A 25322-nucleotide genomic window follows, 5' to 3' on the forward strand; every position below is an offset into this window, starting at 1 on the left:
TAATAAGCATCTCAAAATAAAATTTTTAAGACAATATTTTGTTCGTAGCAAAAAATCATATATTTTTTAGTTCCATTCATAAATTGTGAAAATATGTCCACGATAAATAATGTATGCATACATACACATACAATATATAATTATATATATAGAATATTATTCCAGTATTATAGTAAACCTATGTCATTTTGTTTCCTATACCCAAGGTATTATTTTTTATAACCGGGTAAATATAATTAGTTAACTAATCTACCATTTTAATGTTGTTTGGTATGTAAGAGAAATTTGTTAATAAGAATTTCTTGTATATACCAAACAACATTCATTATAAGTGAGTCGGTCTCCATTTTTTTTTTTTTTGTAGTTCTACCACTAATTAATCATACATTTTTATCTAAAATTAAAACTTAGGACAATATCCGACTTGTCGTGTATGAACTATTTAAACCCTTCCATTCCGAACGCAGCTGCACTAATATCATAATGGGCACCCTCTCTGGAGCGTGGCCACCGAAAACCTGGGATGCAGCAGCGGGATGCAGAGGGCATTGCCCTTCGCCTAAAGTGCCAGAGCTAGGGAGGCGCTACAATGGTAAATATCTTCTGGGCACACAATGCAGCGGCAATTTGCCACGGTACAGTTGTGGTCCCTTAACTGCTCTGGGTCCGCTGGGGTCTATTGTGAGCCAGGAACGGATCTAGCTCTAACGATATCCTTCTATGTTTCAGTTATTCGAGAACTTTCTCTTCTGAAGAAAAGAAGAGTAGAAGAACATAAGATAAGAATGTAAGGAATATTCACGTATTTTTCGACAAAAAAGTAATCAAGAGGTCTCATTACACAAACAATACTCAGATTTGACGATTAAAAAAAAAACCGTGCAGCTTATTACCGAAAAAGGAAACACAACTGATCAAAATTAATATTCCTTATATCCTTCTTATTTATCTTCCAGAGTAGCCTGCAACGTCAGGCATTAAAAAAAAATATTCTTTAGACTCCCGCGCGTTAGAAATGAAACTTCTTAAAATAAACGAGGACAAGATGGTTGGGAGGGAGGGGGGGAGAGGGTGCGGTAAAAACAAAACACAAATCAGTTGAAGTAACTTATTTAATCGTGCCAACGTTTCGGCCAGAATTCCTAACCTTCATCAGGGCTAAGAAAAGAACCAGATAACAACCAATGAATACAAAAAATATAAACAGAATGACATAAAGTAAATAACTGTACAGAATGGAATTAATAAAATAAAGTGATGAAAAAAGAAGAAAATAAAATGTATACATAGGTAATTGAATAAGTAAGTGAAATAACATAATTAAGGAAATAAAATAAAATTGAAGTTATATAACGCAAAGAAATATGAATATATTAGTTTATTAATAATTAAAATTATGGAAAGAAAAATAAAATTGTGAGAAAGAAAATATATGTAACTATAATTTTAGACAATATCAATTATAATAATATTTTCCTCTTTATCTAATATAATAGTTACATATATTCTCTTTTTCTCAATTTTATTTTTCTTTCTATAATTTTAATTTTTAAATTATTAATAAACTAATATATTCATATTTCTTTGCATTATATAACTTAAATTTTATTTATTTCCTTAGTTATGTTATTTTACCTACTTATTCAATTACATTTTATTTCCCACTTCTTACATCACTTTATTTTATTAATTCTATTCCGTACAATTATTTACTTTATGTCATTCTAAGTTCATTGGTTGTTATCTTGTTTTGTTCTTTGCCCTGATCAAAGATAGAAATTCAGGCCGAAACGTTGGCACGATTAAATAAGATACTTCAACTTATTTGTGTTTTATTTTGACCACACTCCCCTCCCCCCTCCCTTCCCAACCATCTCCTCGTATAAGTCATCCACGGTCAACTATCTCTCATGATTATGATTATCAGAATTAGATGGTCAGGGTTGAGGTAAAAATAAAATAAAACTAGCTTTCAACTATTTATTAATGGGGAATATTTCGATTCACACTACAGGTCTTCAACAGAGCTAAAATAAAAAGATAAAGAATAGGTGAAGTTAATAAAAGTGTATAAAAGTGGCAGACAAATAAAACAGATCTAAATGCAAAGGTAGAAAAGAAATCAATATAATCAAACTATTAGTCTACTAAATAACAAAATAGCTGGTCATGTAACCAGTTGTATTTCCTTACAAATTACTGCAACCCTGACCAAGCGGTACAGACTTATTTTTATTTTATTATAAACAAACTAACATTAAACATGAATAAAAAATAGTAAGGTAGTTAAAAATTAATAACAAAAAGATATATTAACTAAAAAACTAATTAGTAATAAATTGATTATTTAATTAGTAATTAAACGTTGGATATTAATAAATAGTTTAAAACTATTTTATTTTTTACCGCAAAGCTGACCATCTCCTTCTAATTCACACACTGTCAATCATTTAAATAAAATATGAAAATTCTTAGGTTCTAGCATTTAATGAATATTTCATTCGTGAGATGGTGAAGCTGTTCACTTTTCCTCTGATTCAGGCCAACTTGTTCTTCCACGTCTAAAGAACATTTACTTAAGAAAGAAGGATAGCAGATATCAGTATACCTCTGAACAATTTTTTTTTATACTATCAATAGCTTTATATACAAAATATGTAAGAGCATAAGTTTAAATAACAGCATACTTGATAATAAATTCTTATTCCATCTGTTTTAATCAACTTTTTCTAAAACTAACCTAATTTTAGTACATATTAATGTTATTAATCAATATCAATATTAAAAATAATATTAGTGTTTTGAATCTGCTAAAAGTCGAAAGTCGAAAAAAAAAAACTCTCCTAGTACAACCACTACCTGTCTATATATGTTTCACACCAAACAGTTACCAAAATGCAATCACCATACTGCACGACTAGGGTCTCAAGGCTACTACCTCACACAAAGACAAATGAATGCGCTTGGTAGTTGTGGCTGCATAGTGAAATATACTGAAACACTCATCTATATATATTGATTTAGAATATGAATTCTAAGATGATTTTTGTTAAGGGCTAACAGATTTCTCAATTAAAAATGGTTAGTCAGAAACATGTCCAACTATTTAAAATCAGTTTAAGTTAATCCATCCAGTAATTTATGAATTATGTATTTAGTAATAAAGAGTAATGACAACGGAGATTTACACCACGTTTACTTTTAAAAGCTCACAAAGTGCTAGGGTTCATTACCTTGTAAAGAAGTACTGTTACTAGACCAACGGTTGTGCAAGGAAGCGATTTGGTCAGAATCACGCTCTACGGCCAGATTTTTATCCAATAAAGGGTACCCCTGGCTTCAGAACCCACAGGAGTTGACTCACGGCTACAGTGTAACAGAAAACAATTTTCTGCCCAGCTGGATTCCAACTCGAGTCCTTGGAGTTTCAATAGAAAGAATAGTAATAGAAAATATATTTAATAGTGTACAACTATGAATCAAAGTTGAACCTGGAAGTTAGGAATCAAGGACTTCACCCTATTCCATATGAAGTAAATTGTGCTGATTTCGTTGAAATAAAATAACAAATTGTTTTTCAAATTGCCTAAGCAGCTCGCAAAAGATTAAAATTAGGGATAATCCAGGACATAATGTTGCATCCGTTTATTGATACCAGACTCAGGCGTCGCAATAAACTGAATTGGCAACAAAATATGAGAGCATCAGTGCAAGTATACAAGTTTTTAAAGCGGAGTGCGACGGGATAATCGCTGCGTCCCCGAGATCATTAAGTTCAAATTGCAAGCCCCCAGGCAGTTGGTTGGGAAACCAATCGCTGAGTATTTTCGGAGAAACATTTAAAAGCTGCGATTGACGACGGGCTATAAAGAGGGCTGAGCAATTTAACGATAAACTGACGAAGATAGCATTAAAATAGCGAGCGGGCATATTATCCAGTTATGCTAACTAGCGGGGAGCGTAGGGTCTGATGAACTCGGCGGGGGGGAGGCGAGGGGAGTAGGGTCACGTACGGACTTCAATTGCCCCCTTTAAGGCGCCTCTGAAAAAAGATCATTCCCCGCGGTTATCCCAGATTGGAACCGCGTATTGGAGGTGAACCACCTCTCCTCTGGGCACAGCAATACTCGATCTAGAGTAATCGCCTCTTTGGACTAGCTGGTCTTCCAAGGTCGTCGGTCACGTGGTCAGGAGCCTGCACAGGCTACCGTGGCTTCGCTAGCACTCAACACTGCAGTTATTCCGAACCGAGCAGGGAGCAACATAAAGTTAGATCCTCTAAGGCTATTAGAGAAAATGCTCTCTTCGCAACAAATGACGATCTCATTCTCAACATGTAATCCGATTACCCGGGCCGCGCAGTTATTCAACCATGACACCTTTCATTGATTTAAGAAAGCGAATTTCCGCTTTGACAGTTATCCGAAGTTATTGACCCCGTAACATAGTCACCATGGGCGCCATTAACTAAGAAAGAAACGAAAGGCTAGATATGGGAAGGCGACAATGACAGAATGAGGAGATAGGATCGCTCCATGATAATAGTTAGCTGGTACAATACCCAATAATAATTAGTTGTGAAAGGGGTTGTCACACCGGATCACAATCGGCTGGAATGTTCCGGGCCTCATCAGTATTTGTTTTGTGCCCTCTTGTCTTTTTTATGGATTCAAATGCGTCACATTATTATAAATGATACAAATTAATGATTGGTCCCTAGTTGATGCCTCCAGATAAGCGTTAATTGCTTTCTTACCAATGCTGATTCATCGATAAGGTTGAGTAATTCTAATGAAACTACGGGGGTACTTCACTTTCAACCAACTCCGATATTAAACATTCTCGAAGGTACCGCACTCTGGCAAGAACAATCACACAATCCCAAAATGCAGTATTTTCGAAAAACTAAATTAAAAATACAATAGAATAAAGCTTCTCTTAGATTTTTGAGATGAGTCACTTTCCTTGATTCAACCCTATAAACTAAGTTACATGGCATATTTGATTTTTAGCAATTATTCCACAATATATCGTGTGCTCAAAACTTTTACTAAAACATTATTCAAACTCACGCCTTTTTTAAATTCGTCTTCTAGTTGCTTTCCGTTTCTAAACCAATATGTCTAAATCTAGCAATTTTACATACATCAGAAGAAAAAAAAAAAAAAAGATTACGATTAAAAATATCACCAACAAATAAAAATAAATAAATGTAGAAAAGTAAATTTTTACAGTGCCATTCAGTTTTGCATGCAAATTACACACTTTTTCACTAATATTTGATGTCATATGATTTTGATTAATAAAAACATTCACCACTACTATAATTAAAAAAAAACACAACCATATATTAAATTGATATCCATCTTGAGAAAATAATGTTACTACTAATAATGTTAGTCCTCTTTTTTTTTTTTTTTTTTTTTTTAATATTTTAGCACCGCAATTTTAGCCATGCTAAATTTTTTTAAATATCTTCATTGAGATTTACAACTGTAAACAACAATACACTTAGTAAATTTGCAGTAAGTTTATAATGGAGTGATATAAACGTGTAGAGAAACTACCCATTGGTAGCACTTTAATAACGTTTTTACATTTACAGTCTCCAGGCAATCTTCTTTTCAGGCGCCTTGGAGCATTGTCAGGAATGGATAAATTAGTGGGTTAGGGAGTTTATAATGGAAGGAATGATATCGGGTTCAGGCAAGATAGGTTACATAGGTTCAGTGGATCCCCAAAACTCGCCTCCTTATTGTTAACTTTAATGTGATAACATTATTTTTTCATAAGATACATATCAATTTTAATATACGATCAAGTTTTTTACTAATAGTTAAATTATAATTTAACAAAATGTTTTATATAAAAAAAAAGATTAAAGATTTACAACATAAATAAAAGATACGTGAAGTTTTAAGGGTGTTGTATTTTCCCAAAAGTTGCTATAAAGGAAAATATGTTACTTTCGAAAATTATATTTGTCTTTCTCTTACCTGATTCATAACTATACTAATAAACCTAAACATAGTAATAAAAATGGAGTTCCAACGGAGGGTAAACTTAACAAAAAAAAGGTCAAATTTTATCTAAATAAAAGATATTTGAATTTTTAAACGTTTTTGATTGTCTATGAAGTTACTGAAGAATAATAATTGTGTATGAAATTATTTTGTACTTTTTGGACACAAGAAGCATACTTTCTCAGGAACAGATACAGATAAATTAAATTAAAGATCTATCTATAAATGAAATTATATTGTGCTATTTTAATTACAAATATATAATTTTATCCATAGGACATCATATGATCCATATCTAAAATTACCTAATTATTATACATATTATGGGTTGGAAACTCAAGAACGTAACGTTAGGTATAACAAAAGTGACTCATACTCTAGATAAGATATGTGATACTTTTGTACAGTGAGTGCAGTTATATCCAGTTCGGTACCACTGCATCCCATTGACATGCAACGACGCTCGCTGAGTGGTGCCAAATAGGTAAGTTGGGAACTCCGTTGCTCTAGGGAAATCGAATATATTGAGGTCTTCTAATGTTTAATTGATAAGTGAGGGCAAATCTCTTAATTAACTATTACACAGGCATTCTACTATATAAAAGCAGGGAACTTTCCAATGGTAATAAGCAAAAAGATAGTGGTAAATTTATGGAATTGATCGTGGTTTTTTTAAATTTCGAGATTCTGAGCGTTCTCCTTTACATAATAGTTCGAAAAAGAACGGAGTCTAACCTGCTCCAGGGCGGAAAAAATGAGTAAAGTAAAAAATAATAGGACCAAAAGAGGATGAGTAGGAGAATTTAAAAGGGTACACAACGTCTAATTGAGGGAACTGGAACCGGTAAATATAATTCAGTTTATAGCATCGCGGCGAATATGATGGGCGTGTAAGGTGTAGGGCTTAGTAACGAACGGATCCCTAAAAATGTTTTAAACACATAAGCAATGGGTAGACTGAAGCCTAAAGGTCCGTAGTTTAGATGGTTCGAATTCCTGGGGTGTTGACTTTTTTCATTAAGTGGCGGTCCCAAAAAAAGAAAAACTTGACCCCTCCACCATGGTTAGAATAGGTTAACTAGGCAAACATCACCTTCGCTGTGGATTTCTTTAACTAAAAAAAAGTGGGGAGAATGCATAAAGACTGATTTGGTGGATTTAGGTTTAAGTGGGTGCAACTGGATGGATGTAAAAAGAGAGCGATTGGTGGTATCGGCATCGAACCTTTGGGTTCGCTACGCCTTTATTATTTATTTATTAAAATAACAAAAGAGGTATTAGTGTCACGCTCAATATCAATACTAAGGGCTCCTATATGGCAATCTTTATGTTACAGCGAGAGTGAGAAAAAATTGAATACAAAATGGCAAAGAAATGGTAATGAAAATTATCGGGGGAGGGATGAGGGTCAAAATCTAACAGTTCTCAACAATTTCACCAGATTTCGCAAATCCCCAGAGGACTCCGGAGTTTACCTGAAAGTTGCTCTTTTCTTGGACAGTTTTAGATAACTTCTTTAAATAAAGCCAATAAACAATGTGGGGATAATAATAATTGAGGATTTTTCTACCAAAAGATTTTTGTTTTGTTTTTTGAAAAATTTAGATTCAACTTCAAAAAAATTATTCGGTTTATTTAAAAATTTAGATTTTTTTTTCAAGTCAAATAGTTGTTACTATTCAACATTCTAAAAAAAAAAAAAAAACTAGAAAATCTACATTTTTTAAATATCAACATTCCAAAAGTGGATGTATTGACTTTCGATGGGAAACTCATTGATTCTTTGTATATTTGAGTAATTATTTTACCACAATTCCTTTTTTCAGATTATTCGTAATTTGAAGTACTCAAATCCCACATTTCCAAACGCTTTGGGTTTTCAAATGATTGAGGTGGGGGAATATGACGGCCTCTCCTATTATCCCTTCCATACCGAAGGTACTAAATATCAAATCTGCATGGTAGAAATGTTTTTACAAGCCATCAAGTAACGAATCACGGATACTACAAACCACAAAACTGCAGAAAATTATATTTATTTTAACCGTTGAGAACATTTCTAAAAATAAGTTGTTTATAATTATGAAAACACAAGGCTGATTCATAACATGCAAATTGTTAAGAGGAACAGTTTAACTTATAAATATCGTGATTTTTACTTAAACATGAAGTCATTCTGTAAATCATAAGGTGATAGTAATAATAGTAAAGATAGTTCATTATTGATAGTAAGAATAATAACCCTAAGGTTCGATTTCGGTAATGATAGTAAATGGAAATGTCTTCCAAAACTAGACCCCGTCAAAGCCCAAATCTAAAAGATGAGATCTAAAGATGGCTCACAAGCATGCTTGACTTGCACGCATAATTACTCTACAAAACCTAAATCTAAAATATGAGATCTAAAGGTGACTACATACACAGTCAAGCATGCTTCACTTGCACTTATAATTACTATGTTTGTATTCTGAGGTGCCAAAACCTTTACTTCAATCCCATTCATGTTCCAAAAAATCTTGGAGGTTTACAAGACGGTTCCGTTCTGTTTGCCATTTTAATTATTGGTAGTGTTGAGTATCTTTTCTGAAATCTATATCATGAACATTAGATTGTAATTCTCTTTAAATTTAGTTTCTTTACTTCTAGTCCTCACCATTTCTACTTAAATTTCCTGTCAGAGCAAGGTTAGAAACGGCCTTAGGCGGAGATCTACTACCTCCCACTCTGTGGATTATAGCAGTAGAGTATGCAATAAGAGCAATCTAGAGGTATCCTGGTGGTACTATTTATAACAGGCAGTCACAGCATCTTGCCAATGCTGAATATGAAGAAATAAGAGCGTTGACAGAGATTTTGCAGAATTTGAAACGGAGGCAAAACATCAAGGGTTCCAAATCAATGTACAGAATACTGTTTACATTCTTACTTAAAGAAGATCGTGTTGAGGGGATGAATATGCTAAAACAGAAAACCGCACTTAGAAAGCAGTCGAAACCATCAAGGATTTGGGTGCACTAATAACTAAAAATAATGAAATGGTCGAAAAATAGAGCCCTGTCTCACAGGTTCAAGTTTATGATGTATGAGAATGTGCTAAAATCTTTCACCACATATGGTTCTGGAACCTATCTAATACATCTAAGGTGTCAGAAACGAAGTAGCATGAGGGACAAGCGTTTAAAGCATAATCTATGGCTCAGCGAGAGAACATAGGCAATGGGAACTCCGTAAAACAAGGAATTACGTCAGATGTATGAGAAATCGGATTTGGTCTCAATTAAGGGAGTCAGACCTGGAGGCTTGATGTTGTTGGACGAACTGGAGAAGATCTTGAAAAATAAGGGAATTGGTAAGACGGAGGATGCTTGTCCGGGAGAGAAGTTCTTACAGGACCGTAACGCCAAAGTAGTATTACTATTAACTGTATTATAATTGTATACATTTGTATCTCAACAAACAGGTAGTAGATGCATAGGATGTGTGTTGAGTGAAGAAAGAATTATATACATGATATAACAAAAAATAAGTAAGCAAAGTCTTAATACGCATGCTCAAATCAATTCCTGGCTGTATGAGATTATGACAGGAAAATAAAAATAATTATGGACAAAATAAATCCTTCAACGGAAACACAGACTACCCCGACTGATTGACCCTACCCTGATAATATGGGTACCTGACCTTTCACCGTGATGGTTCTCAGAATAGCTGAGCGAAACTGGACAAGGGAAAATGCCTACTGATGGTATTACAATGCTGTAAGATAATGGCACATCAAGTACTGCAAGGTGACAACCATTTGAGGCTCTTTCGTAAGGCCTACCGTGAGGCTAACTCTAGTAGTGGCATTCCACTCGGCCAATCAGCCCACTTCATTCTTAGCCTTGATCTTCTTTCCATTTTGATTATGGGCAGTTCTAGAAATTAGTTAAAGTTGGAAAAAAAATTTTAATTTACCTCTGCAACATTACTCAATGACGATTGATTTGTGAACTACAACAAATCTACCTAGTTTCCTCAAACTGCAATGTCCACAATTTAAACGCACAGTTTCACCATACCTTTTGATTCATTATTGAGAGTTATTTATTTAGTTAATTAGTTATTTGAGTCATTATTTATCTTTTGAATTGATAAAGGGGAAAAACAGCCCCAACACTTAAAATTTGAATCTTGTTGTTGTTGATTGTTGCTTAAAGGCGTAAAACCCTCTGGTCATCAACGCCTATGGGATGATAAAAGTAAAAAAATAAATAAATAAATAAATAAAAAATTGAAAAATCGAAGAGGAGTTATAATTTATAAAGAAGGCGATGTGCTTTTAAAAATTCAAATACTCGTGTAATTTTAGCTTCCTCATCTGCGAGAGTTTCGGATAAATTTGGGGTCAGTCCTATCCTGTTTATTGATGGCAAATAGTGAGTACACTCTTCGAAAATATGTCTAATCGTAAGAATGGACTGACAATATTTGCACGTTGGAGGTGGCAGTTTTCTGATCAGGTGAGAGTGCGTGAGGAGAGTATGACCTATTCTCAAGCGGGCCAGAGCAACCTCCTACCTGCGGCTGTTGCGGTAGGATGTCGACCATGGTTTTACTGATCTTTTGATTCCTTTTAATTTACTCGGAGAACTTTCATCCCACTTGGCCTGCCATTTTTCTAATATTTGTGATTTAAGGGATGTACTGAGTTCTGATGGGGTAAGAACGGCGGTGCCTCGGCCAGGGAGCGTGAGTGCCTCTCTGGCAGCTTTGTCTGCGAGCTCGTTACAAACAATGCCAATGAATCTTTATGTTTGAGTATGTAGAATCCAAAAGCCGCTCCTTTCACCGTCCACAACTTATCTCTGAAACTACTAGATATATATTTTTTCACCATTGCTAACAAAGTCGCAAGGCTACCAAGATATTTCAACGAACTTCTCATTGACATTCACCATTTCTTTTCTAAATAGTGGATTACAAAAAAAAAAAAATTAATTCCATGTTATCGATAAACAACCAAACGAATATCTCCTTATTCATGATTCAGAGCCTTACTACAATTAATTGAATATTTTATTATAAATAATACTATCATATCTTAATAAATTCCAGCAGAGTAAAGGGGTTTAAAAATTATTTAAAAGTTAATAAATTATAAAATGTATTTTTGGTTATTAAATTCATTCTCAATGGAGAAATTGAACTTTTAAGGAATTTAAATACTTTTTTTATGAAAAGATGTACTACAAAACTAATTCTCAATATTCCATTTCAAAATTCCGGTAAGGAAATCACTTAATCTTTGCTATAGATACAGAAAATATCTTGGGAGAAATAAAAAATCAAAATAATAATAAAGTTTCATAAGCATCAGTATTTGAATTAACTTTCAAATTTTTCGCAGCGAAGGCCAACGAAGGAATAACATTGAACATGAGCCAGAGTATTTCAGTAATAATTAAATTAAATACTTCCTTAATTTAGAGGATAAACTTACCCCCAAAATAAATTTGTCTCTTTTTATTGGGGATGAGCGAACCAAAATCAACTTTAACCCAATCAACATATTTTCAGTTTTGTTACAAGGGACTGGTTCGTTACTGCGTTCATTGCTTGCAACAGTTAGATAAGTTTATAAGAACACTTTTATTGCTAAACGATTGTTAAATTTTGCAGTAACAACCTTTTTAGAGGGAGCCCTTCATAAATCAATACCAAATTTAAATTATTTTTTGTATTTTAAATGTTGTATTATCATTTATACAATTTACAAGTAGCAAAGATACCATCGTGGAAAATAACCTGAAAAGCATTAGAAACAAATAAAAATAACAACAGATATAACAGCAATAAACGAAGCATGTTCCGATTGTTCCTCCAGGGAGCCATATTACCTAGGAGAGACACCAACTTTGCCATGAAAGAAGGAAAACAGGTCCCTGGCGCCATTGTTGTTTACAAATTTTCCAGCTCATGACGGGTGGATCGATGCCGATGATATCTGCGTTTCCACTTCTTACTCTCCACTCCTCTAATTTGCTTATTTCATTTACATATCCTTCTTCATATGCTATAATTATGATACAGCTTGTAACGATTTAACATAAATATATGAAACTGTAATATGTCTTGTTTATGTCTATGAAGGAAGGGAAAAATGTCAGAAAAGATGTGGAACGTGTATATCGACATGGTTCTTCCAGCAACTAGCTAGAGTGCTAAGGTAAAGACACTACATTGGGATTTTGCTAGTTAATTTTTATTTAATTAACAGTGGTCAACATTTCAAACTCGTAGATTAGTATACAATATAATAAGACATCTTTAAAAACAAAAGTTCATAATTTATATTTTTAGAGAATTTTTTCCTCCAAATGTATCAGTAGCAAACAGACAGACCTTAAATCGGTTAGTACCAGTAATAAACATACAATACATTGTAGATAGCGTTAAACATTCAAGAAAAAAACCACTAATATTCATTAGTTATTTATACACTAATAGAAGTTAATTACAATATTATTAGAATAGTAATTAAATAATATTAAAATAAAAATGTAACGTTTTGGAACTAACTGCTTCATATTTTAAGTCTTTATAAGGTTCCTTTTAGTATTTTTAAAAGCAGCCTAAATTAAAATCAGTGTAAGATACTTGAGAAAAAACATATACAATATAATTATTAATTATCATATAGAAAACAATTATAGAATATAATTAATTTAATGGAAGCAAAACTTAAGCTTTTGCTTCCATTAAATTTATCCATGGATCATTATGCTTTCCTAATGAAATATAATATTATAAATAATTATATAAATAAGGTGACAGAACTAATGGATCAAGCAGATTAAACATAATAAAAAATAATGTTTTTAAAACATTTCTGGAAAATAAACCAGAGAACGTAAGAAACAGATAAAAATACTAAAGGATAGTAAGAAATTCATTTGGAACATTATAAGATAATCTTGATAACACTAATTTAACAGAAGAAAAAATAGCTCATACTTTAAATACCTATAAAAATCGAAAGTGGAAGCTGTCAGAACTTAATTAACATCGCTAAACTACTTTATTATCCTGTTGTATTATTACATATTTATTATTATGATGTTAATAAACATAACAGACATTAGTGTCTGGCTTCGATTCAAATAACGCCGGTCATCTGAGAACTTCATTAGCAACAAAGTATTAATATTGAAGAGGACAAATATTAATAAATAAAAAACATTTAACGGAAGAAAACAAAAAGAAAGAAAAATGTAAATTGAAATTTAATAAATAAAAAGAATAATTTTAATTTTGAAGAAAGGAGAAATTACAAAAGGTACTGCTACAAAAAATAGTAAATCGATACAATTTCATAGAAAATTTGTTTTTTGTAGTAATGTTGAAAATTTAGATCGGTGGAGATTTTCAAAAGACACAGATAGGGCCGTACCGAGTGTGTGCACGTGCGTTTGTGGTGTGCATTTGCGTTTGTGCGTGTGCGTGTATCTGTGAAAGAAGAATAACAGTGACATCAGATTAACGCTGACAACGCTAAAATATTTTATTATGGCAGAATATTATTCATTAATGACTCGATGACGTGACCAATCCCTGCCCAAGGAGACGGGATTATAGTAATTAGACGAAGAATCCCTCATGAGCAATGTTGAGACCTGTTGTTTTAATCGCGTATGGCGCCCCTCACCGTATTCTTTTTTTTTTTACCCTTCCGTTTATTTTTATCCCTCTTCCCTCTTTCTACGTTCAGCGAGCCGCTTCATATTACCTCATCTTCATTTAATAATTCCATCAACGTTCCAGAACAAAGAAGGTAGTGTTTCTGAGAAATGGTTGTTTCGCCGATGTTTTGTTCTGTGTCATTACTAAAAATACTTTTAAATGAAAAAGGAAAGAAAAGAAGGGATTACACATAATTTATCGCTAAAAGAAGGATTAAAAGGACTTCAAGATACTAATTTATGAAACCATTTAACAAGTAATTTAAAACTATGAAAATAAAATGAATTATTATGCCGTAAAGACCTAATCAAGAATAATTTTTTAAGTCAAATTATACAAATCTACTATGATTATATCATACCCATATTATGATATTCCTAGAAATTTAGAAAAGATTTTAAATATCCTCAAGTCAAGAATAAATGACTTTGTCTTACAATCTTCCTATCCTGCATTAACGCTAAAAGTATATACAGCACAAAAATTGAAATTATATATTTAAGGGAGTGTACGCCTCGAACGTCACAGCAACTTTTTTGACAAAAAACGATTTTGATAAAACCCAGTATTTTAATGTACAATTAAATGCTTTTAATATCAGCTAGGTCTTATCTTAATTTAAAATAGTTAGACAAGACTGAAATGCAGATTTTGGAAAAACTCTTCTAAAGTACTTTTTATTTTCCAAAAATGACAGTTATCATTGTTAACAATAATTAAGAATTAAATACAAAATATTAAAGAATTGTATGACTAACTAAAGAAGAAAAATAGAAACATTGGATTCGAACAGGAAAAGCCGAGATCGGCCGATCTTTCCCGATTACATTACAACTTAGTTAATTCATATTACACTGGTATATTCTTGGCAGGAACATAATTTATATTCGTTATTTCCAACTCGAGAAACCCTGAAATTTGAATTTTTATAGTAATAGAAAAATATAAAATTTTTAGTCATAATTTTCACCTCCCCTTGTCTTTAGAATCTTTTGCTATCCGAAAATCACTAAAATGGTGATAACAGAAGCACACCAATTTACACAAAACTTAGAGACGTATCTAGGGTGATAGGGAATGTTGTGTGATGTACGCACTGCGCCAGATGTTTCTGCATATTTTAGGTTTACTCTTTTTGGGCAAAAATTAGATCTAAATTTTATAACTAAATCATATACAGGTGCGTATGCCAATATTTATACTTTTGTACAGTTCACTTAATCATTTATAATTACTGCCACTACATCTAGTCATTTTTAACTGCAAGATATAGCAGCTAGGTTATCAAAGATGGTGAAGAAAATATCATCTTAAAATTAATTATGTTACTTAATTATTTTATCAATATTATTAAGAGATGCCACATATTTTAAAGATCTGCAACCAATAAATAAACGAAATTGTACAAAACAATTCACCAAGCATATGGTTAGTATAGTCCCTTTACTACTGTATCGCCAATTTTTATTTTCTGGAATTTTTTTTTTGTATACTTTTATTGGGTAGAAAAATCTGTTTAATTAGTTTTTTCATGGGTAATCAAAACCAGTTGAAACTTATTTTCAACTAAATCAGTTACTTTCAGATAAAGCGCACGAACCGGTTTCGAAATAAAGATGTGTCAAGAAAAATACGTTTTCGTGAAAGTAAATAATGGAAATTACTAAAATATTTACCACACTGTACGAACACTAATCTTTATCTTCTCTCACACAAGAAGTTAAATTGAACGAGACGTTTACAAAAGATATAATGGTTAAAGAAAATTCTCAACAAAATTGCATTAACAGTCCGATGGATTATACCTGAAGAAAAACTTGACTACAGATCTACCGACAGAAACGGAACCAAACTTCTTCCTAGGTTTCCAAAAAATGAAGTCCATGTAAAAATTTTGAATTCCTACGATATTTCTTTTCTATAATCAAGTAGTTCAAAATATCGAGGAACGATATCTCAAAAAAGATTTTTATGGTACTTGAGTTATGTTATTTAATAAACGACACATTAGATATGTCAGATCCTGATGAGAAAATGAATAGTTTATTCTCGCCTATTTGTACGCTGACCAAGTTAACGCTCCAGTGCACATCTATGACCTCCATCGACACGTACCTTGACTCCATCAGATCTCCCGAAATGGAGGAACCATCGGGATAAAGATTGGATAACGTGAAACCGACACGACGACCATATCATCAGATTAGAGCTTGTCGTGCGGGATATTTGTATGTATGTATGTATGTGTGTGTGTATATATATATTCTTTTTTTAAGGAAGCCTTTAACAGGAGAGACAGAGTTTGGAAGAAAAGAGGAAAGAGGAATGGTTCAGGAAGAGACAGGCCTAACAAGAGTCTTCATAAACGGTGATGCGGTTTCAATTATTCCGAAATATTTAGAAAATAAATTTTGCCTGCTCGCCATAGCCCTAAAATCCCATAATTACACTCTGGCCTATTTTACCTTGAAAAATTGTATTTACTATTAGAAAACAGAATAGTGTTGGGGAAAAAAAGGGCATTTGTATTGAGCAAAATTGTAAAATTTGTTAAAAGTGGAAATCGGCTTACAGAAAATAAAAACTTACGAAAACCGATTAATAACAATGATTTGGGTAATTTCCAAAAAATCTTTTCCTCGTTAAAATAATAAATGAAACAATCCCGATAAGTCAATATTGTTCATTTTTCAAATAATACTAAGGCAAATCAATGTCTTCAAATAAGTTACATGCCGTATTCATTAAAGTGAAGTTACTTAAACTTTAACTCACTTTTAAAATTCTTTAATTTTCGAAAAAGAATGGTCTTCACTGCAGTTGGTACTAATTAAAGACACTTAAATTAGTTAAACTTTTTTTTTTTTTGGAAAAATGACTAACAAATTTTCGATTGAAACACTGTTTATTTTAATAATTAAATGAGCTTTGAAGCGCTTGCCTCCACTGGCTCTTTACTAGTAATGCGGCGAGAGGGATGCGCTGGGATCATATGGGCTCTGCTCTACCCCTCAACGATCATCAGAGCGATTGTGTAAATATTGTACATAATAAATATGATTAGAAATTATGTTATTTTTATTATTATTTTATTTTATTTATTTATTTTTTCCTGCACATAGTTTGATTTTGTTCATTTTCTTTATCCTTCTGTTTGTATATATTTTAACAGAGATTTTATTTATTTGTATGTACTTTTTTTTTCCTTTCATTTATTTATTTTTCATTCTTCTTTTATTTTATTTTAGTAACGAATGTGATCATTCATCACTATTACCTATTGCCCACAACGGTGTGGCAGATTGTAATATCTATCAATAAATAAAGATAACCAATAAAAATGTATCAAATGAAAAATTCAAGTTGTAATTTAAAATGCAATACAGGTAAATATAAATTCATCCAATCGAAATATTTAAAAAAACATCGTAATATAACAAAGTGTAGATAATTTCAATAAATACAAACGATTATATTGCATGGATTTTTGTCTCTAAACCAAAGTAACGATCACCAGTAATCTACTTGTAGCAGCTTTTAAGTTGAAATATTTTCAGAAAACATTTTCTTCGTAGCAAAAATGTCAGTGGTAGCTAGAATTGGTAAAAAAGTTAAAGAACTAAATGTTTTCTGGTTTGGACGCAGGGCCCTCAAAACACGTGGCCCGTTAGAATTTGCTACTTAATTACTAATTAATTACTTTACTGCAACATAATTAATCGGGCCATCATAAAAATCAGGAACTAAAATAATTTCGAAAAACGATGTCCCAACTTGGGTGATTTTGATTTGACAAAATTTTTTGCAGGATGTGATTAATTTCAAAAACTTCCAGTTTTAATTAAGAGCGAATAAAAAAAAGTTATTAATAGGAAGATAAAATCTTGGAAAAGAAACGTATTTTAAATAATTGAAAAAAAAAAACACATTAACTTGTTTCATGCATTATCAATATTAGGCAGGAAAAAATATATCCACTGACAAAAACAATTAAATAAAAAAAGTTTAAATTAGCATGAGGGATCTGTGAGCCACGAATTTCTAAGAAGTAAGGCATTAAAAAAAAGTAACGACGGAAGGCACAGGGATTTCTTGCTGGGACAACATTCTGAGTTCAGGCAAACAAACAGATAGGAGATCGCTTCCATGGAAGCACGTAATCTAAATCTTCCATCGCGAAAAAAATTGCAGAGGAAGGTAGTAAATATTAACACGGCTGACTAGATTAATGTTTCGCCAAACCGCTAACTTTAATTCGAAGCGTAGAAAAAATTTTTTTTAACTGTGACAATGATTAAAACTGTGTATGTAAAAGCCAAAACATATTTATTAGATTTTTCAAAGGTTAATAAACCCTATGCAAGGTAGTAAAACCAGTATAAACCGGAAAAGGATTTATACAGTTTGATGTTTTAGAAGTTGTAAAATATTTTAGAGGAAATTTTTTTCTGCCGATGTCACTTGTTCAGGAAATAAATTCACAACGTGAGGAGTTGTTAATTTATTTCCTGTAAGCCAAATCCAACGTAATTACAACCCTTGGAAAGGTGAATTTCTGCTCAACCGACCCGTATGGACATATTTTATATTTAATGATATTATGTATAGTATGGGGATAAAACCAATTTAAAATCATGAACAAATTATTTTATATCTCAGGTTCCAAGTTGTTTACGATAGTACAGTATGTGTATAGTTTAGACAATAGATAACTATTGTATATAGTTTAGATGGTCCTAAACTCCTCTTAAGTTTCCTGTAGATTAGTGACATCGTCTTGAGATAATGGAGTTTTTGTAATTTCGAAAACAAAATTAAAGGTCTCAGCCTAAGTTAGGTAAAAATTTTAAATAAAAATATTTTATTTTTCTATCAATACCAATATTAATATAATACTGGTTTTGAAGGGTTTTTTGAGGGACGAAAAACAAATATCAACGTTGTTTTTCTATAATATTTTATCCCACTTTGCTAGGTCAGTCGGGCTAAAATATTTAAAAACTGTGCTACTATTTTGGCAAATGGGAGTAATAATATACGATTAGATTCGATTTCGGATGTAGAATAGCAAAAAAATATTGTCAATAGAATGAAATGAGTTAAAATGCACACAAAATCACAGCAACGAAAAATCGCATTGTATATAGTAAATAAAAAAAAAAATGTTTTCAGGAAAAGATATTTAGATTCGTTTTTAGATAGAAATATAAAAACGAACATACATTGTACCATAAAATACGAATCTAAAAAATGTAAAATGTTTATATCTTGGTTCTTAGGGTGCTTTGGCAATATAACCAAAGTGTCTAAAATTTTTGTCCTAGTTTCACAAAAAAACATTGAAATTGGAGATACCACGTGTATATCCTCCCCTTGTCAGTAAAATAACCCGAAAAAAAAAAGCCACGATCTCACTACACCAAATCGACTCATTTTGATGACAATAATCAAAATTCACATATAATACAGGTAGTATAAAAAAATAATAATAAATTCATCATCAGTATATAATAAATATTCATTCCGCGAGAATTGACCTTTGTACAAGTTGCAACAAAGTGATAAACAGTAACTTTGATCAAAATGACAAATGAGTAACTAAGATTGTATCAAAAGCACGTGATCACACTTTTTAATGTTTAGCAATATATAGCAGCTCCGTGCTAAACGGGAAAACCGATTGGTTCAATAATAAGTCAGTTGATAGCACTGATTTGCTGAATTCCGTGTCGGCTTATTCTAACCCCATATGGCACAATTTCACCTCATTTCAAGGTAAGTTAATTTTTTTGCACATCCTTATGCATATATTTATGCACCATTGGTTCAATTCAGTCTCAGTAGGTTATTTAGATAGTGATCATTTTTATCTGTTATGTAATCAAATGAGTGACAAGTCAATTTTTTCTTATCGATTTGATGTCGTTCGTTTATCACACGAATCTAAAATAAATGGAAACATTTATTTGGGAATAATATTTTTTTAAAAAATCGTGGATATCTCAATAAGGTAAAAAAAAAGTTTAAATATATAAAAAAATCTAGGCTTGATACCTTCAGTTTGATCTCTACAAAAAATAATCATCACTAAAAAAATCACTATTTGATTAAATAAGTAGATGGTCTAAATCGCATATATGTTTTTCAAGAGTTTAGATTCAGAAAAAAATACAAATCCAGCATATAAGACAAAATAAAGATCCGCATGACATGGTTTCACTTTTATCCTGAAAGCAGATCCTTACACTCCAATTAATTGTCCTAAGGATAATGAGATAAGAGACAATAGTGAAATGCCTTTCTTCGAATGAAAGTTATCGGAGAGCGAAACCCTTCCCCCTTACATTGTGCATCGGAAATACAGCCCAGCCGATAGGAAGACAGGAATGCAGACTCACCGGTCTACTCCTATCCTAGGGTCCCCTCTTCCCTACCTTCAAGTACGACAAATACACCATAATCTCATGTGCACATTCATTGGGATCCTTCTCAATGGGATATTATTTATGTAACCAAGAATTTTTGTTACTATCTATTTTTGAAAACTATTTAAACCAATAAAATTTTACTAAAAACTCTGTAATCAGCTAATTTAAAAAAATGTTTTTATTGAATAATCCAACACTATTCAATAGCCAAGCGCCATAATTTAAAGTAATAAATAAATCCACTCATACCTAATTTGCTTTAATTAGTAAATAAACATGTACTTCGTACTCAGGCCTATTTAGAAAAACGGTGCACAAATGCGGATAAACAAAAAAAGTAACCGTAAAATGAGGTTAGATTGTGCCAGGTGGGATAAGTATAGGCTGGCTCGAAATTAAGAAAATTAGTGCTTGAAGTAGCTAATTATTAAAATAATATTTTTCCCGATTGATTATTAATTTTTTGGCTAGTCGGTTAATCATTAATCATATCGGAAATAAAAATCACAGATTGACAAATGAATTGATATATTTTAGTAATTATTTTGACAGAACTAAAAAAATGGTGGTTTGATATCTAAATATAAATTTAACTAGTCAGTTAGATTTTTTCTTGTATTAAGGGAAATTAATAAATATTGTGAAACTTAAAATTTGCAAAACATTATACTGAACTTCATTGTACCTACAGCAACAGATGAACATTTCAGAGAATACAAAGCCATATATGTCTCAAAAAAGACTACTTATAGGACCTGCAGGCGTAAAGCAAACAGTGAAAGGGAAACCTATTTATCTATGCCGAAAACCAGAAATTTTGTAAGGGAAGAAGTGATCAATGTGAGGTATCAAAAAATAAAGTAATCCTTATGAAATTGTAAAGTATTCAGAGAGCAAGAAGATTCAGGCTATATCTTGTTCAGGTACATTAAATACAAGGAAAAAAATTAAATAAATAACATTAAATGTAATAGGTTTCCACTGACGAAGTATTACATAAGACAATGTTCTAAGATTTCTGCAAGAAAACCGGGAAAAAAGACGCCTAAATAATTTCTGTTCACATTTTTAAAATAAATTAAATGTTCAAAACATTTCAAATTTATTTAATTTTCTAGAATTTATATCACATATCTATATAAATATTTATTGCACATTAGTGACTATTTTAAATACTAAGAATTGTTATTTACTAGTGTTATTATAGTATAGTTACAACTGTTATATACATTTCTTATTATGTATATCCCTACCCATATTAATTTGGAAAAAAAGAGGTTCCATCGAATTTACAAAAAGTCTCGAGGTCACTGTTCATATTACTAATTAAAACCAAGAGGGGAATAAAAAATTAAAATTATAAATTTATTAACATAAAAATATGTTTACAATAATTAATTATTAAAATTTACTGGTACGTGAGGAGGAGAAACTATTCCATCTAGTGAAGCCAGTAGTTCTCCTGGCCAACCCCTGACGACTACTCAGAGGTTACCGCCTCATACTAACCTGGTTGGAAGTGACAAATAAAACCTAATAAGTAATTATACAGTAAGAGTAGGGAGACAATTATTTAATTGACAAAGAAATGTTCAATCACAAGAAGATTATCAATCAAGATAGTTTTGATAGAAGATCAAAACTTAGTCATAGTTTTCAGTAATAAGTCGCGACTAATATCAAATAGATAATAGAGAAATATTATTTTCTATACTATACTAAAATTTTTTAATGACTAAAAACCACTGAAGAACCAGTCTTTACTGATTATTAATTTATTTGTAGTCGTTGTAGACAACTAAAATTTAAACAATATAATATAATAAAATATAAGACTCATATTTTGATATATTAATGTCTTTAATTGATTTCAGTGTTTTATTTAATATTATTCTGTTCAACTGTGACTTTAAAGATGCTAATTATACTGATTAATTATGCTAATCTGTATCCAATCAGAAAAATCCCTTTATTCCTAAATTATTATTATTTTAGTGAAGTCAAAGTTTTTATTATAAAAGAAAAATAATAATTCGTATTTCTTTACTGCTTTGCTTTAATAACTGTAAAATTTTGTTTATTAGCATTAATATTATTATTATTGTTTCCATATTTTTCTGTTTATTGAATTAAATATTTTTTCGAATATACATTCTTATACGATTAATTTTGTATTAGACTGAAAGTTCATTTTAAACTAAAATAAACTTAAAACATACATATTCAGATTTTTTTTTTTAATCGGATAAAATTTAAATCATGTTAAATAAACTATTATTTATTATTAAAAATTCTGACTAAAAATTTAATAATATTTTAATCGAATAAATTTTCAAACGACAATCCTTAAATAAATTTGAATAAAAATTATCATTTCCCATTTTCCTTTCAGAAATCAGGGAGGAATATAGGAAATCGTAAAGGAGAAAAAGGCGCCTACACATTTCTGACCAATATTTAAGTGAAAGCGTCAAAGGACGGCAGTTAAGAAAATGATGAGATCGTAAACGGGTCAGTCAAATACGAAACAAAAATCAAAATAGGTAATTCTCAATCGAAGGACTGAAATAAGCAGTAAGTTGTGGAAGGCTCCGAGGAAGGACAAGTCAATCCAAATCGTTATGGATTTCTTATTGCGGATTATATCCGGTTACTATTCGTCCTTTCACGGTCTCTTAGAATCATTTTACTAATTTTAATTCTGTCTAAATGGGCACAGTAACTCAGAAGTAAACAATACTATGCCAAACTAGGTTCTAGACTAGTATTGTAAACCGACATTGAGAATTTATTGTTTCCCAATAAAATTTGAAGAAAATAATATCAACTATGATAGAAATACATAAGCTAAAAATTATTTAATTTGTACAAATACTAAAAACCACATTGCATGTACAACAATTATATACAAAGATAATACATATGCGTGCGTGCGTGCCTACGCGTAATATCAATCCTCAATGACCTACAAATGCCATGCAAAATACAAACTCCCACTGTAAAACAATTAATTAAATAATTACTTAATTAACTAATTAATAGATAATTAACATTTTGTATGGCTTCAGGCTGTCTTTTAAATAAAATGTGAAAAATCATACCAGAGATGGTTTAAAATTCAAAGATTTAATAATTCAGTTATACATATATCATGTTTCTTAAAGCATATATCATATATAACATATATCATAATTCTTAAATTATTTCACGAAATAAAAAACTATATGGAATATATACATTTCACCTTTCACTTTAAATGCAATATCGAACCTGCGTAGGAAGGAGACCTTGTGTGTGAAGGAGTTAAATCGGGCCTGATTTTAAAATTGCTCTGCCTTACAAAGCAAGCAATAAAAAAAGAAGAAATTACAAACAAAAATAAAAACAGCCAAGTGAATTTTTGGTGTACATTCCGAAACAAACTGGTTAACTATTCCTCACTTTTATTCCAATGAACTAAGAGATGACATCCTGGAGGATTTCAGGAAGTACCTGAGGTAGAGAGGATACCTGGATGTAAGAATAGTAAAAGGTTTTATGCATCACATAAGTGGAAATACCAAGACCATCCTTCACTTTTTGGTCTATGTTTTAGATGTTTTCCCATCGGTTCAGTGAAAATTTGTAACTCTTTTATTTTTAACTCTTTTATTTGTAACTCTTCGCTCCATTTTAGTCACTGAGGTGAAAAAATAACACTAATTAAAGAGTTTTTCTATCTAATATAAAAAAAATCTATGGATTCTTTTTGCAAATGTATTTCTTATAATTTGAATGTTAGAAATTTTAATAATCATAATATACAACCAGTAACGAGCGCAGAACGGTAAACAATTGTAATATAATGTCCCTGTTTCATAATGAAGCCTAAAACTAAGTATTAGTTTGTGGACACAACTATACAAACTACAAAGCATCGGTACTAATTCTTTTTGTTACATAATAGGGACAAGTATTAGTAATACTACAAGAGTTAAAAAGTACAAAAGAATAAGTCAGCATTGTAGAAGTAAGCGGAATTACACCAAATACTAACCACAAACTAATAATACTAGTTGGTACCTTGAGATGAAATAGGGCTCTGGGAGGAATAGTAATAGATTGTAAGCGTCACAAAGTAAATGGAAATACTATTTGAAGATCATCCTTTATACCTTCCAGGTCTCGATTTACGTTTTGGAATTTTTTTCATCGGTTTCACAGGAGTATTGTATCTCTTCAGTAGTTTTTGTAATTTCAGTAATTGGAATGGAACAATTACATGGCACAATTATATGGAAATAAGTGTTTTTCTATTTATTGGAAATAAAAAAAGCCACGGATCTTATATTTCTTATTATTTTCCCACTTAACCCTGTCTGGACGAATTTGAACTGTGTGGGTACCTTCGAGCAATAAAAACATTCAATTCTTTTAGTACAAAGTCCTTCGAACTTTAAAGTCAATGCCTCTTCTTATTAGGTTACAAACGAGACCCTTCATCACGACCTTGCTCTTGATCTCATCTCATCCATATTCTCAAATTTAATATGAATATTACATTATCAAAACCTTACTCATCAGCGTAATACACCAGTGGAATTCCTAACCAGCTCAATTTGTCCTAACAATCCCTACCGCCACCGATGATTGGGCCCTAGAGGCCCCGAGACTATAGGAGTTCTGGCAATGGCCAGGTTCTTCACTCAAGTCCTGAGCGTCTGTGCCTCAAATCCACTTACCAAGTCTCTTCTGGCGCTCAATACCAGTAATGCGGCTATGGGAGGAACGGATTCTGGGATTCTGGAATCCCGACCTTCATTCGGAGTTTTCTAGGCGGATCGTAAATATTGTACTTTGGTATCATTGTGTCCAAGATTTTGTTTACTTTATTTTAATTACTTACCTACTATGTTTTCTAAGTTTCTATTATTTAACTCAGTTAATTAGCTTATGTTTATTTATGGTGCGTATGTATATAATTTTATTTTCATCCATTTTAGTATATACGAAATTATTGTATAGTATAATTATGTACTATATATGGTAGTGTGTACTTACATCCCTAATATCTATTTTCCTTGAGTGTGACAGAATGTATTATTTCGATAAACGTTTTCCAGAAATTATAAAAAAATCCTTATAATTTTAATGTTTAAGATTTTAATCT

The 25322-nt window shown here is 31.5% G+C and overlaps 1 protein-coding gene across 2 annotated transcripts in view; it reads right to left on the reverse strand.

Moving 5' to 3' along the window:
- The window catches only part of S6KL (S6 Kinase Like), a 253183-nt gene that overhangs the window by 80731 nt on the left and 147130 nt on the right, over positions 1-25322 (reverse strand). The window lies entirely within an intron of this gene.

This window comes from Halyomorpha halys, unplaced genomic scaffold, assembly GCF_000696795.3.
Source record: "Halyomorpha halys isolate HHAL.00 unplaced genomic scaffold, Hhal_1.1 Scaffold459.1, whole genome shotgun sequence".
In the NCBI taxonomy this organism is placed as follows: Eukaryota; Metazoa; Arthropoda; class Insecta; order Hemiptera; family Pentatomidae; genus Halyomorpha; species Halyomorpha halys.